Source organism: Protopterus annectens, chromosome 13.part0 (assembly GCF_019279795.1).
Source record: "Protopterus annectens isolate FY-2018-M chromosome 13.part0, PAN1.0, whole genome shotgun sequence".
In the NCBI taxonomy this organism is placed as follows: domain Eukaryota; kingdom Metazoa; phylum Chordata; order Ceratodontiformes; family Protopteridae; genus Protopterus; species Protopterus annectens.
Genome location: NC_056747.1, coordinates 1211848211 through 1211864951, shown reverse-complemented (window position 1 = coordinate 1211864951; position 16741 = coordinate 1211848211). Strand labels below are relative to the sequence as shown.

The 16741-nt window shown below is 44.1% G+C and overlaps 1 protein-coding gene across 1 annotated transcript in view; it reads left to right on the top strand.

Moving 5' to 3' along the window:
* MRC2 (mannose receptor C type 2) overlaps window positions 1-16741 on the top strand; it is a 1890380-nt gene that overhangs the window by 130992 nt on the left and 1742647 nt on the right. The window lies entirely within an intron of this gene.

Below are 16741 nucleotides of genomic sequence, written 5' to 3'. Positions count from 1 at the left end.
CAGCAAGATAAAAGCATCTTTAAATACTCATTTTGTGGGTACCCTTTTGTTACGTTTAATGCTAGCTCTGGTGCTCCTGAAATTTAAATCATGCTATCAAACAAATTATTCTCGTAGTGCACACTATTTAGGCATTTTCTTCCTATGAACTGACTTGCAGCATTAGTGGCTTGGCCTGCCATGAAAATGTATTAATGTATCTTAACTTATTTCATCTACAAATTTAGTAAACCACTTTTCATTTAATCTTTTTAATACAGGACATGCAGATTTAGAGCAATGCATTTGGAGTACTTACTCATATGTAAGTACTTTTTTTCCCTTCTTTTATTCTAGTCCTCCTCTGACTATCCTCCACTACCCCACCCACTCAGTTGAGCCTTTCAGTTCCCCCTTGAGCAAGAGCTCTAGAGCTCATTCAATCCTTGGGACTGAGGGGAAAAGCATACTTGGAGTTACAGCCTTATCCATCAGGAGGATCAAAATTGTTTACTTTTAAGCCCTTCCCCACTTCTGCACATGCTCACTAGTGTCCAATGGGTTGGTGTGTAACGGGCCTTTGTGATGCTCATCCATGTCTGCATGTGTGATTTAACCAGATGGTTCTGCTGCCCTTGTAGACAAGCACCTCATCGAGATCCCTGATATATATTGAGAATACAACCGTGGAGTATGTGCCTCAAGCACTCACCCTGCCCTTCCCACCAAAGAGAAGCAAACAAGCTAAGTTTTTTTTCTTCCTCTCCTCCCTGTGCCATCTCCAACTAACTGCTGATCAAACTCAGGTCACCTGGACTGTGGTCAGGGTTTTATCCCTGTGGGCCAGTGGAGTTGGTGGTAGTTAGATGCAGTCAGCTCTACAGATTAGTGACTTTCAGGAGCTTTGGTGATGGACACTTAGATTATTGCAAGTCTTTTTAATATAAGGTTTGCCTGTTCTCACCATTTTAAGCATTGCATTTTGAAATATTTATATACTGAGAAATATTGACTCAGTTAATAACACAAGGAACTTATAGTGTTTTTTGCACATTTGCATTTCTAATCCTGGGTAGATTGGCAAGTGGATTTAACTGTATTAGACTTACTGTAGCATACTAGAGATTAGAACTATATTTTCTGATACAGCATTATAATATGCTTGCCATGTATGTTATCAGGCATTTTTTTTGGTTATTTAATGAATATTATTTATTTTTGAGACAAGCTTTGAGCTGCACCTTGGCATGAATTTTATGTATGACAAAGATCTAATTTTAACCCAGTACTCTTTTGATAGTGTGCCCACCTGGCATTACTATTTTGTTCTATCATTATATAGAAATTGTGAAGTGTCATTGGGTGACATAGTGTCAGGGGCTCACCATGACATCATACAGTCACGTGGGAAATGCAAAGCTCTACATGAGGTACTACCATTTGTATATACTTATTATTAAATAATATAATAATATGCACATATCTAGATAAGCTAATAGTGTTTGTATCTACTTACTAGAAGCAAACACTTTATAGAATCAATTTAAAAAATGTGTGTAATTTGATAAAACATATAGAAACAACACTGCACATGCTTTTGTTGTACGACAGGTACATTTCTATTGTATAATGACATGCTACCTCTGAAATGAACCTAAAATTAAAAGGTAGATTGTTACAAAGTTTGCCTACATAGTTCGAGTAACATGCATGTCAATATTTATTTAGGATATGTATGATACAAACAGTACAGTATTATAGCACCTACCAAGGCAAATATCAGATTAGTGTGTTGATCCATGCTTGACACTTGGAAGTGTATTTTAGCCTGTAGGAAAAATTTAGCTGTATAAAGCAAATTAAGGAAGGCCCAACACCACTGCTGAAGAGAGATACTCAAGTCACTCCGCTGGGTACCAGCAGAGGGGATCAGAAACAGTTCAGCCTTGCTTTTTTAACATTTTAGCCAAGTTATATTGAAAATAGATCTATTGACTGTAGTTGATGGTAAATGCAGTTCAGAGAATTTAAAGTAAGTATACATATCCAAGTAACACAAGTATCACCCCTTCGCCATGCTGCATTGAGCAGAGTGAAGGAGTCTTGACTTTGACCCTTGTGACCAGGATTTGATTAATGGCCCAGTAGTGGAGGAGCCAAACGTAGGCGGTGCCTAGCCTGCTTTCCTGTCTTGCGGAGTGTGGATGGTTGCACAAATTTGCGAACACATTGGGTTGGGAGAATTTCCATGGCGGAAATCAGGGAAGCCAACTTCCTTGCTTCGAGATGGGACTGTTTGAAGGGAATACTCCTTGCAGAATTGAGGGGGGGCATACTTTGTGGAAAGCCCCCTATACATCATCTCCCTCAGACCATGCTACACTCATGTGGAAATGATGAACGATATACAAAGAATCATGAACACCCCTGATGGCTGTCTGAATGATGGCCTGTCTAGAACAACTCTTATCATGGTGATGGGGAATGAGTGGGCCAATTTGCTGGGAGGGCTTCATGATCAGCAGCAGAAGTGGCAAACTGCCCCCCCCCCCAAAAAAAAAAAAAAAAAAAAACATTTGGAACATCTTAAGTGTAAAAATTGTATCTTGTGGGGCTTAGCTGAACAAAAGGTTATGTACCCTTGGTACAGTGGATAGGCTATGTAGTGAAAGGAAGGCGGTGTTTTTGTCTGTATTGACCTGATGCAAATATGGAAATTCTGTGCTATGCTAGTTCTAGCTTTTGCATTAATGGTGAGTGTAGGTTAGTGATAAGGTGAGAAGGTGTGATGAGTAAAAGAGTGAAGGATGAAGTAACTAATTATATTGTTTCAGTGGTTTGTCTTGCACTGGAAAGAAATAATGTTTTGACTCTGTTAGGGCATTCTAGTTTTTGCTAATTTTTGTCAAGGTAGAATTTTCATGGAAGTCGCACTTTAACTGGTTGTCAGTAATAATGCCTAGCAATTTAGTGGTAACTGCTACGCGAATTCCTGAACCACTGAAAAAGGAGATGTTAAGGGTATCATTTTCAGTGGAATTTCCTAATGCAGCAAGACATTTATCTTTCCAGCATTAAAGTGCAGTCCCACATTGAAAGTCTCAAATGCAGTTAGCTTAGACTAGGTCATAGCTTTAGTGCTAGCAATACAGTGTTATCAAAAAGGTGGATAGTTGCATCGTCTGGATGTTGCACTGTATTATCAGTTCTGCAAGGATTTGTCGAGTTATGGGTAAAAATTGCAAGAAAATATAGATCAAATTTTAAACCAACTCTATTTGAAGTAGTGAATATTGTAACAGAGATAAAAGAACAGGAAGTGGGATCTGTTGAACAGGTTAGGAATAAATTACATAGAAAAAAATAGAAATTGTGGGAACAAACAATACTTGGAGAAGAATGTTTTAGAAGAGAATGAGGTATAAGAGGAGGCAGGAACTGAATAGTTTTTGTAATTTTGCTTAGATGATATGATATATAACAGTATATATGATGTATAATGTTTGTAAATGTGAGCTTGTTAATATGGTTTGTTTATTTTTATATAAATGTAAGTTTGCCTATGTCACAATTGATAATTCAGTAAAGGTGTTCAAAAATTTGCAAGTAAGAGAAGTCAGAGTACGGTTTTTGGACCCCATGCTTCAAGAGAACTAGGGGTGAGACTGTATAGTACCATCTTACTGACTGGTATCTATTTTCTAAGTAACTAACAAAACATCTGGTGGCACTGAATAACAGTGTGTAGCTAGAATTAATATTTTGCAGTTATGTATTTTCAACCTTGTGACAAACCAAAATGCTGCCTGCCTAGCTAGCTGGAATTTTGTAAATAATTATATGTCACTTAAAAATATTCATATGATTTATGTAGAAATAAATGTTACACTGCCAACCCAGATATCTGGAATTTTGTAAATAATCGTATGTCATTTGTGAATATTAATATGATCCACATGCTTGTCTTGCTAATGTAAGAGAACTGTATGATGTTCTTTGTGTTTCACTGTTGCAGTTATCACCTGTGGGTTATCCCTACTGTGGTAGCCCTCAGCCGGCCCGAATACCAGAGTCAATGTTTTTCTGCGTCGGCTGCTGTTGCCTGTAGTCTGATGTCAGGTTGTCAGTGCTATAAAGCAAGGCAGCTGATGCCATTACATCAGTCTTCATTGCCATGGAGCCTGTAGCAGAAGCAGTTTGCAAGTGCGCCAGTCTGTTGCTACCAGAGTTTGAATTTCAGCTGAAAGCATCTAAAGCTAAGTTCCCCGTTGGGGATCCTTTTTTCTTGCACTAACCAATGTCCAAAAAAGTTAACAATTGTCTCACCTGTGGAAAGCAGATCCCACACCAAGACTTCCATTCATACTGTGTCACTTGTTTAGGCCCAGACCACGATGTCCCCCGTTGCCGGTTATGTGCCCTCTTTAATGCGAGAATCATTCGCCGTAGAGCTCTTGTTGTAGACAGGTACTTTTGTCCTCCGTCCTTGCATTCTGAAATGGCATCTGTCAGCCAGCAATCAGTGGACATTCCAAGAAAATGCAGAGATAAAGATAGAGACAGACCACACAAGGCTCAGCCTTCCACTGACTCTATTGCTAAGCAGGTTGTCAGTTCTCCAGAATTCAGTGAGGCACTTTCGCAGCCCCTGATGCCCAATTCAATATCTACACAGGCCTCTACAGAGACCCTTTTGGAGTCCGGTATGGTGCAGAAATCTTCTTCGTCTTCCGAACCTTTGACTGTCTCTGACTCGGTTGGGTCCGGAGCTGCGACGCAGGCACTGGCTTCCAAGGATGCCTCTTGCACTATCAAATCTAGACAAAAAATGACATCTTTTCATCCGACTACCATTTCTCTCAGACTGACAAGATACTCTTAGGCCTAGAAACCAGGCCACTCCTAGAAAATCTGCCGTTGCCACCATCTTGCTCCTGCTTCACCACCCCAAGCACAAATGCTTAAAATGGCAGAGGATCTCATCTCCCTTATCAGGGGTAGTCAGGCCACAACTTCTAAAAGGAAAAGACACCCTTCTCCAGAAGTTATGACAGAACAGGATTCTGAGGAGTCTGACTGTTCAGATTTTGATGAGTAACAACAACATTTGACTGCTTATGAGGATTCAGATGCAGAGGAATCCAGTCCTTCTGCCTCCCCACCAGATGACCTTTCCTTTGGAGAAACCCTTCACTCAGGATTTTCCCCAGTCTAAGAAAAGACTTGGAGAGTTTTTGGACCTGCCCCAGCACAGACCCCTGGACATTCCCCCCTATTTTAGAAGTGGTGGATGATGTTTTCCATGAATCCAGCTTAGTCCCTGACACCTTCCCACCTGCTCCCAGTAAACCCGACAGGTATTACAGAGTACCGAATTCTTACAAATACCTGTACAGAAATCCTACTGCAGACCCAGAGGTCATTACACAGGGACCTAAAGGAGCTAAGACTAGTTCTGCCAAGACTCCTATTACTTCTGACAAGGATTCCAGAGCTCTGGACAGATGGGGTAAAAAAGTATACACTTCTGCAACCTTAGCTGTCAGAGCACTTAACTGTCAGTTCTATATGTTAAAATATCGACAACACACTTTATAACTATTAAAACAAAAGATTTCAACATTTTCTGACTGTCCCAATTCGAAAGAGTTACCAGATTTTACTGCATTCTACTTGTCAAGTGGCCAATCACTCATTACACTGTGGATATGACGCCCTAGAAGCCTCAAGAACGGCAGCAGTGTCAGGATCTGTCATTAGGTGACACACATGGTTGAAGGAACAACTTCTCCCTGATCATGTCAAGTCTAAACTAATTGATGCACCCCTGGATAAGGACCGCTTGTTTGAAGTAAAAGCAGAAGAGGTGCTTAAAAAGATGGAAGACAAAGCAAAATCTATGGAAACAGTAAAAGATTTCTTTCAGGTTCAACCTCCCAGGTTCAGCAGGAACTTTCCCTCTAAGCAGTGGTCCTTCCCTGCACCTAGCAGACAGGGCTAAGGTAAGCTCTGCAGGGGCAGACCACCCAGGCCCCTATCCCAGAGGCAGCAGAGAACCAAACAGTGGACCACTTCTCCCCAAAAGGCAGGGAGTTCTAAGCCACCCTTCTATGACAAAAACTGTCAATGACTCCCTCACCCCCTATGCCCTCCTTTCACTCACCAAAACCTAGGAGGAAGGCTCTCCCTCTGTAAAGAAAACTGGCTTTCTGTAACAAAGGGCCAATGGGTCTTTAAAGATCATTTTTCAGGGATACAAATTCTCTTTCAAAGAACTCCTAATTCCATGAGGGTACCCAGACTTGCCTCCAAATCAGTGGGCAGAGGCATTGAAACAGGTCCAAACTTTCATATCCCAGGGAGCAGTAGAACCTGTCCCCTCAGATCAAACAGGCAAAGGCTTTTATTCCAGACTATTCCTTGTTCCCAAAAAAGAGGGCACTTGGTGCCCAATCCTGGATCTATCCATTCTGAACACCTCCCTGGTGGTCCCCAAATTCAAAATGCTAACTTTGCAGCAGCTGCTGCCTATGCTGACAAAAAATGCCTGGCTAGTGACCCTGGACCTAAAAGATGCCAACCTCCACATCCCCATCAGGGAATCCTGCAGGAAATTCTTGCGCTTCAGAGCAGGCTCGCAACACTTTCAGTTCTCAGCGCTACCCTTTGGCTTATTTACTGCACCCAGAGTATTCACCAAATGCTTGGCCCCAGCCATAGCATTTTGCAGACAGAGAAATATACAGATTTACCCTTATCTGGATGACTGCCTCATTCAGGCAGAGTGCAAAGAAAAGCTGCTCCAGGGCCTTCTTTTTGTCAAAACTGTCCTAACTTCCCTAGGGTTCACCATCAACGAAAAGAAATCAAAGCAAACACCCCACAGGAAGATCATTTTCATGGGAGCATTGCTGGACACAGCATCCCAAATGGCCTTCCTATCCCCAGAAAAGCAGAGCTTCTTGCCTCGCTCCTTTACCAAGCTGGCTTCCAGAAGTCACTTCACTGAGAGGAAGTTCCTGCAAGCCTTGGGGTACATGGCATCTTGCATCCTTCTAATTCCTCTGGCCAGGCTTCACATGAGGAAACTTCAGTGGTATCTAAAGAACCTTTGGTGTCAGCACTCTCAGCCTCTAGAGACCTCTCTCCCTTTGATCCCCTGTATAAGGGCCGAGTTTCTCTGGTGGCTGGGGCCTGTGCCAAGATATGGGCCAGACCATCACCACCAATGCCTCAGAAATTGCTTGGGGCGCTCAGCTAGCAGGCAGGTGCACCCAAGGTCTTTGGGATGCCCAGCACCTTCCCTTACACATGAGTCAGAAGGAAATGATGGCAGTGCAAAAGGCTCTGATAACCTTCAAACCCCGTCTCAGGCCAGGGGTTCTCCTTATCAAAACAGACAACACCATAATAATGTGGTATATCAACAAACAGGGATGATCCCAATCTTACCCTCTGTGTTGGCTAGCCATGAACCCCTGGCAGACAGCCTCCTCCATGGGATTACGCCTAATTGCCCAGTACCTACCAGGGGTCAACAACACCCTGGCAGACCACCTAAGCAGAAACTTACTGGACCTCCATGAATGGCAGCTCCACAGCAAAATCAAGTCATTCAGGAGTGGGGAACTCCGGAGGTGGATCTCTTTGCTTTGCACCTCAACCACCAGCTAAAAAAAAATCTCTACCAGGGAGTATCACCACCTAGCGTGGAAGGTGGATGCCTTGACCTTCCCGTGGAACTCCCTCTTTGTGTATGCATTCCCTCCTCTGTCTCTTATTCCCAAGGTACTGATCAAGATACGGGAGGAGAGACTAAAGGCCAGCCTCACTACTCCAGATTGGCCCAGACAGCATTGGTACCCCTTACTGCGCAGCCTGATATTACAGCCTCCCAGGCAGCTTCCCCTGGTCTCAGACCTCTTGACCCAGGTGGGGGGGGGGGATGCTGCACCCACATTTCCAGACTCTCAAACTGTTAGCATGGCTAATACTTTAAAAGCAAACAAGGGGTCCCTGTTAAGCAAACAAGTCCTAGACGTTATCACATAGGCCAGAATTCCCTGCACCAGAAAATCTTATGCAGGGAAATGGAAAAGATTCTGCTCCTGGAGCATCTTATCCTGGACTATCTAGCAGAGTTACTCAATAGTGGCCTTCCCTTCTCTTCTATTAAAATCCATGTCTCAGCCGTTTCAGCTCATTTCAATTCAGACCAGCCCCTCTTCTCACATCCTTTGATTAAACAATTCCTCAGATGGATTCTAATATCAGACCTCCCAGAAGGCCACCCACGTCAGCCTGGGACCTGAATTATGTTTTTGAAAAACTAACCTTACCACCATTTGAACCTGCTGCTTCATCAGAATTGAAATACCTCTCCTGGAAGACTGCTTTACTACTAGCCATCACCTCATCCAGAAGGGTTTCAGAACTTCAGGCACTCAGGGCTGTAGACCCCTTCATCATTTTCAATGCAGACAGGGTCTCCCTGAGGACTAACCCCTCCTCTATGCCCAAGGTGGTATCTGATGTGACCCTCAACCAGGCCATACATCTACCCATCCTCTTTCCTAACCCTCAAATCAAGGGGGAAAGAATTCTGCACTCTCTAGACATGCACAGACAACTCAGATACTACCTGAACTGTACTAAACCCTTCAGAAAAACAGACCAGCTTCTTGTCAGCTTTGCCCCAAGGGCAGAGGGGAAGCCCATTTCCAAGCAAACCATTTCCTAATGGATATCACATTGTATCCATTTCTGCTACAGACTACATGAAAAACCACCCCCTAAGTCTATTCATACCATTCCACTAAGACAGCCTCCACTTCCACAGCATTCCTTATTGGAGGTCCCACCAGGGGCATCTTGGAATCTGCCCCCTGGACCTCCGTCCATACCTTTACAAAGCATTACCACCTACCTCTTTTCTCTAAGGCTAGGGCAGGGTTTGCCTCTGCAGTTCTGCAGGGCTTGCTGACCCATGCCTAGGGCTCTAATCCTTCCACCCCTCTCCTCAGCTTTTGGAATCCTCCCACAGGTGATGACTGCAACAGTGAAACATGAAGAACATAGTACAGTTGTGTACACTTATCATAAATGTAGATGTTCGAGTGTATTCACTGTTGCAGTCCTGGTTTCCTTCCCTCCTTCCCCCTTATATCCTCTTTCCCTAGGGGAACATAAGCTTCCCACTGTAGCTTTTAGCCACCAGGACCACTTTACCATATTTCCTTGTGGTTTGACGGGTTAGGGCAAGAAAAACTGATGTAATGACATTGGCTGCCTTGCTTTATAGCACTGATGACCTGACGTCAGGCTACAGGCCGATGCAGAAAAACATCGACTCTTGTATTTCGGCCAGCCGAGGGCTACCACAGCAGGGAAAACCCACAGGTGATGACTGCAACAGTGAATACACTTGAACAACTACATTTATGGTAAGTGTACACAACTGTACTATATATGGATGTTAAACTACTGGTGCAGAAGTGTGTGTTGAATTGTATGTTATGTACTGAGCTTCAATAATGTAACCACAGTGCACCATGCTGGAAAAGAGCAGAAATGTATATAAACTATATACCTGTGCAGATGTGTATTTTAATGGTAGAAGTTGGAACATACAGAGCTAACTTGCACAACTTCAAGAAAATAAGTTGAAATGGTTTACGATGTGCTATAAAAGTTAGTTTTAGTGCAGCAAGCAGACACAATGTCTAGAGCGAGGGGTTTTTGTAAAGTGTTTTTTATTGCTCTGTTACTTCCTAGCAGCTGCGCATCTGAGAGATATGTATTTTTGACACAGAGATTTGGTTTCTGTTAATCTGGGAACTGAAGGCAGGTGACAAAGAGTGATGTCATCCAGCTGACCCGGCAGTAATGTTTTAATATTAGCTCTGAGACTGTGTATTTTGTATTTGTCTTTGGACCTGGAAACATCCTCTCATCAGCACTTGCTTTGCTAATAGTAAATAACCAGGGTACAGTAATCTCTTAGATATAGATAGGAATATAGTACAGATTAATTTAGATGTTTTCTGTATTTATGTGAGAACTGTCCTGCAATGTTGTTTTAAAATATTTCCTGTGATTCTGAACTCTGTAGTCACTGTGCTGAGTTACTGAGTATTGTCTTGTTCTTTTATTATTTATTATCAAATATATTTAAACCTTTTAATTGTGGCTGGTTTGTTTAGAGATATTTAAGCTGTTAGAGTATTTGCATATGTATTTGGTGACACTGTATATGCCACAACAAAATTGCCTTGGAAGTCTTGGTCACACTTACCATTTGGATAATAGTAACATTACACAGTAAGATTAGGCACCGTTTGGTAAGGACCTTTATAGTCGCTGATAATTAAGGGTGGCTGGTAGCAGCTGGTACTACCTTATAGTCTGGGCAGAAGGGGGCATAGCTACTGAACCTGTGCCTGCCTTTCCTAGGTGTGTGTCTGTGTGTGTGTGTATATATCAACCAAATCGCGAAGTGTGTGTGTTTGTCAGCTACTTGGGCAGGGACACTAAGCACTTTTTGGACAGAGAGGGTGCTGGAGGTCTTAGCTTGGCCACTCGGCTGAGATCTTAACCCTATAGCAATGCCAGTGGGGAGTCTTATTGGAGATCTGGAGAGACAGAGGGAGAAACCAGCCCCAGACTGACTGTGATCTCTGTGTGCTCTTAAGGGAAATTGTACTTTATTGTGTGTGTACTTGTCATCCTCCTAATGTGCACATCCCTCACTGGTGCTAGTGGTGAGGATTGAGGCTCCTTGTTTACTGTGCCAGTGCAGGGGCATCACATATTAATTGTTTGGCAGTGGTGGGATAGCCACATCACATATTAATTGGTTGATAGTGGTGAGTTAGTCACATCACATATTAATTGGCTTGTAGTGGTTTGGATATTGAATTCTTGTAGCTTGTGTACAGTGATCACTGAAGGTGTTTACACTCTTAATCAGGCATGCAGTAAACATTCAAAGTTCATATCACAATTGTTTTTTTTTTTTTTTTTAGCTTAGTTAGGGAGAGCAGGCAAGCATGTCAGCAGAGGAGTATGGCACGCTGACAAGATGCCAGTTGGCTGAAATGTGCCAGCCTAAAGGACTGGTGCATGCCAACCTGACTAAGGCAGACATGATTGCAGCTTTAGTCATAGCTGCATCACAGAATAGCAATCAAGAGGACAATCAGACTGGCCTTGGAGACGTACAATGCCCACAAAATGGACAGCTCAACCTTTCCACAGAGGGCTTAAAAATCCATCTGCAATTAGAGACTTGAGCTAGAGGCCAAGCGTTTGGAAAAATAAGCAGTAGAGAAACTGAGACAGCTGGAGACTGAGGAGAAAGAGAGGCAGAGGCATCATGAAAAGGAGACACTGACTCTTTACCAGAGTCATGGAGGTAATGGGGAAGGGAGTAACTGAACCTCAGAAGCAACAAATGTCAGTAAATTTCTTCCACAATTTACAGAGGGGGATAATTTTGATAGTTTCATTCACAATGTTTTGCCAGAGATGGTCTGCACCTGTCACCCCTGGGATTCAGGTTACTGGCTAAAGCTCTTGCCACCCCTATAGTTCCTTTTTTAGGCAAAGTTCAAAGGACAAAACCACCACCGTAACAGGTACAAGAATGCAAAATCTGAAGGTAATGCTACTCAATGCTAGAAGTCTAAACTTCAAAATGCACTCTCTCGAGGCACTCCTAAAAATGGAGAACATCAATATCTGTGCAGTAACTGAGACATGGTTCAAGGCTGCACCCCTGCAATACCATGCTACAATTCTTACCACACTTTTCAGCCTCCAAACCAGGACTGAAACACTAAAGGTAAAGGTGGAAGAGTGTCCATATTCACTAAGGATATTCACACCACCAGGCTAGTTGCCCAACACATTGCATCTGAAATTCTCCAGGTGCAATTAACACTAGGTAAGTCTGCAGTCCAAATTGTAGCTTGCTATAGATCCCCCACCATGCCCCAAGATACTTACTACACCTTTCTAAACATACTGGAAAATATTAAGATACAACCAAACACCCTAATACTGGGTGATTTCAACTACCCTGCCATTAGTTGGGAAAACTACTCGTGTACCAACACCTTTGCCCAATGATTCTTGAAATTCATAAATTCCAATGCCCTAGATCAACTAATTAATAGTCCCACCAGGGGCTCCAATATCCTAGACCTGGTCATTACCAGCATGGGAAATCGATGTTCCACACCTATGGTCGCCCCCTCGTTGGTCAGGTCTGACCATAAGCTAATCACCCTTGGCATCCACATCCCTCCCCCACCCTCCATTAAGGAAACCTCCGTAAAAAACTTCTCTAAAGTCAATTTCATGCTACTCAAGTCAGAAGCGACAAACTTCATTACACCCATGCAGACGGGAACTGAAATTTTGACTGCTGAATCCTACATTAAGGCACTGTACGAGCACATCCACTTGTGCATGAATCATGCCATCCCCAATAGAACCAAGATGCTCTCCTCCAAAAAAGGAAGCCAATCTGGTGGTCCCCTGCCATAAACAAACTTTACAATAAAAGGAAGAAACTGTTGCAGAAAAGAGGAAAATCCCAGGATCCAAAAAACTCCCTTACCAGCCTCTGTAAGAAGCTGAGATCCCTCATAAAATCTTCCAAAGCTAGTTACAAAAATAAAATTGCCAAAGATTCCAAAGACAACCACAAGGCATTCTATAGCTATGTCAAGAATCTAAATGGCAATGCTCAGATCTGCTCTGAGCTACAACAGAATGGCATTAAATGTAATGATCCCAAAGATATTACCAATATCCTGTCAGATCGATTCAGTGCCAACTTCACCCCCCTCTCACCCCTTAAACGGCCCATCTCAATACCGAAAGGTTGCCAAATTCTGGTAATAATGGCCACACAGGTAAAAAACACACTCTCCAAAGCTAAGAATACAGCATCCATGGGACCAGACAACATCCTGGGCTGTGTACTATATGAACTACAAAATGAACTGGCACCTCACCTAAGTGTCATGTTTAATCATAGCCTCACCTCAGGCTTCGTGCCCACTGAGTGATGCACAGCTACAGTTATCCCACTCCACAAGGGGGGGATCCACCTTGGATCCTGGGAACTACCGCACCATCAGTCTGATGAACCTGATTTGCAAGGCCATGGAACGTATTATTATGGAACTTATAAACAAAGACATTGGCAACCTTCAAACACTGGACCCCACCCAGTTTGGGTTTGTAAAGGGACATTCTTGTCTCCTGAACCTGATTGACTTCTTCGAATCAGTCCCCAGAGCTGTGGATAAGAGTAAGGTGGTCCACACAGCCTATCTGGACTTCGCCAAGGCCTTCGACACCATCCCCCACTCTGGAGTCATAGATAAACTTACTAAGCTGGGCATTAATCCCTATGTCACTCGATAGGTTGCCAGCTGGCTTACTGATAGAACCCACACTGTAAAAGTAGCTGACTCCAAATCCAGCTCCAGATAAGTGACAAGTGGAGTACCTCAGGGTTAAGTCCTGGGACTGCTCTTGTTTGTCATTTACTTCTCTGAAGTACAGGCCAACACTAAGGGACTCTGGCTAACAAAGTTTGCAGATGATTGCAAACTGAGAGCCATTATTGAATCCCCAAATTGTGTGGATATTCTATAAAAGAGCCTTACAGAAACAGATGCTTGGTGCCAGAGCCATCGGTTCAAGCTCAATGCCAAGAAATGTATAGATGTTCATCATGCCTACAGCTGCAGTTATAACAGATGGGTTCTCCTGCCGTCAGGCGGGTCCTCGGTCGGCCGAATTCCAAAGTCTAGGTCCGGCGTTGGTTGTCGTCGCTTCTTCCCTGACGTCAGTGCGACAGGGGTATAAAAGAACCAGCCGACGCCATTTTCTTCAGTCTTTTTTGCCACGCGGTGCCCGAAGCAGAAGCAGTTCGCAAGTGCCGGTCGGCCAGCTCCTGAGATTACAAAAAATTTGGAACCGAAGTCTTCTTAAAAGCTAAGTACCCCGTTGGGGAAACTTTTTCTTGCCTCAGACCGATGTCAGACAAAGTTTATAATTGTATTTCTTGTGGGAAGCAAATACCGCATAAGGATTTCCATTCCCTCTGTATACCTTGTTTAGGCCCAGACCACGATGTCTCGGTCTGTCGCTTTTGTGCTACATTCAACAAACGCACTATTAAGTGTCGGGTGGAGTTCGCCCAGCATTATTTTGGGAAAGCATTTAACTATACTATGTCGTTGGATACTCCGACTCCGGTTTTGTCTAAAAAACGCAAAGACAAGGACCGACACTCGAGGTCCGCGGCCTCTACCGACACCACGCCAAAGCCGACTACACGTGGTCCGGTTCTCAGCGAGGCGCCTACGCAGCCCCTGATTACCGATGACACATCTTCGGCAGTGTCTCCTGTACCCGAGGTCGCAGGCTCCTCGGCCCACACCCTGACTACAGATACCGAAGCCACGCTGGGCATTGAAACACAGAATGTGGACAGGTCCACCTCCACTCAAGGTGTCTTCAGACCTTCCTCTTCTTTCTCACTCAAGGCTTTCACCAAGTCTAAAGCTGCCATGCACCCTAAGAGACCAGCTACACAGGGCCCATCTCCAGGCCCCATGCCTAAGAAACAGATGCTTAAAATGGCTGAGGATTTATAGGTTCATAGGTTCATAGGTTCATACTAGGCTATCTGCCCGAGGGCATTTACAAGCCTAGCCCATCGTTTTGTGGCTTACGCCACCCCTTTAGTATGGGGAACTATACCCATTATTTTGCTGTGCCTCTGTCGAGCAGTGACACTGAGGTGATCCCTGGGGTATATCTGCGATCTCCCATCCATTGGTCAAGATTTCTCTTGAACAAGGCCAGCGAGGTGCTCTGCCTCACATGTACCGGGATTTTGTTCCACAGCATAGGGAGTCTTTGGGTGATGAATCTATCCCTCCAGCACGTCCTATTAATAGCCGTGTCGAGGTTTAAGTCTCCCCTTGTGGCTCTGATGGATCTAGATTTTTGAGGTGAAGCATATTCATCAAATCTGGGTTTGACATGGCCTTGTATGTTAGGCAAAGGTCACCTCTGAGCAAGCGGTAAGTGACTGAATAGAGCTGGAGTTCTTTCAGTCGGGCAGCATAGGACAGATTTTTGAGACCCTTTATCCTTTTGGTGAGGAACTTTGTGGCCTCTCCAGCTGCTGCAAGTGTCGGGTCAGATACATTCTGAATGGGGCATTGTACTCAATCATTGGTCTGATGAGTGATGAGTAAAGGGAGACTATGGCCTCCCTTGATCTAGATGAGAATCCCTTCATGATAAGGTGGGCAATGTAGAAGGTCTTCCTAACTACTTTAGCTACATGGGTGTCGAATGACAGGCTACTATCAACCTGGGTCCCCAGGTCCCTGATAACTTCTTCTGTGCTCAATGGATTGCCACCTATTTGGTAGCTAGGGGTAACCTTGTTTTTCCCGAGGGGTATGACTATGCATTTTTTGGCATTTAACTTTAGGCCGTGGCTCTGGCACCAGTTATCCGTTTCTGTGAGACCCTTCTGAAGGATATCTGTGTCAGATGTGTTTTCTACTATGGCGCCCAGTTTGCAGTCATCTGCAAACTTTGTCAGCCATAACCCTCCTGTGTTTGCTTGTACTTGGAAAAGTAGATGCCAAACAAGAGTGGGCCCAGGACTGAGCCCTGTGGGACACCACCTGTGACAGGCTTTGAGTCTGACATGGCGCCAGCAACTCTGACCCTGTGGGTTCTGTCACTCAGCCAGTTTGCAACCCATCTTGTGATGTATGGGTTAACATTTAAGCTGATGAGTTTTCAATGATACCCGAGTGGGGTATTGTATCGAAGGCCTTAGCCAGATCGAGGTAGGCTGTATGGACTGCCTTTCCCTCATCAATGGCTTTGGTGACTGTTTCAAAAGTCAACCAAGTTTAAAAGGCATGATCTGCCTTTGACAAAGCCAAACTGGGTTGGATCCAAAGTCTGCAAATTCCCTATGTCTTTATTTATGAGGTCCATTATGATCCTCTCCATGGCTTTACAGATAAGGCTTGTCAAGCTAATGGGCCGGTAATTTCCAGGGTCGGTGGAGGCACCGCCTTTGTGAAGTGGGACCACAGTTGCAGTGCGCCACTCCCTGGGTACGTATCCAGAGGTAAGACTTTGATTAAACAGCTGTCCTAGCTGTGGGTTTAATTCCTCATTGAGTTCGTGGAGCACACAGCCGGGGACACCATCAGGTCCCATGGATGCTGTGTTTTTTGCTTTGGAGAGAGCAGTTCTCACTTGGGCGCTGGAGATGTTTGGGGGGCTGCAATCGTTTGGTATAGATTTAATTACTCTAATCAGAGGTTCTCAGCCACCTCCGGACAAAAGACCCAGAGTGGAGGAAGATTCCCCCTCCTCTGATCAGGGCTGCATTATTTCAGAGCACTCTGATTATCAGGAACAGTCTTACTCTCCTTTTGAAGACTCTGATGCAGAGGAATCTATTCCTTCTGTATCCCGCCCCGAGGATTACTCATTTGGTGAAACTCTGCATACATTAAGGGAACACTTCCACTGGGAAGGCCAGGATTATTCAGATTCCAAGAAAAGGCTCAGGGAATTTCTTTTGTTACCCCAGCACAGGCCTCTGGCTATACCTCCTGTCCTGGACATCCTAGATGATGTTTACTCGGAGGCCTACCTTAACCTGGACTCTCTCCCTCCAGCTCCAGTTAAGCCTGAC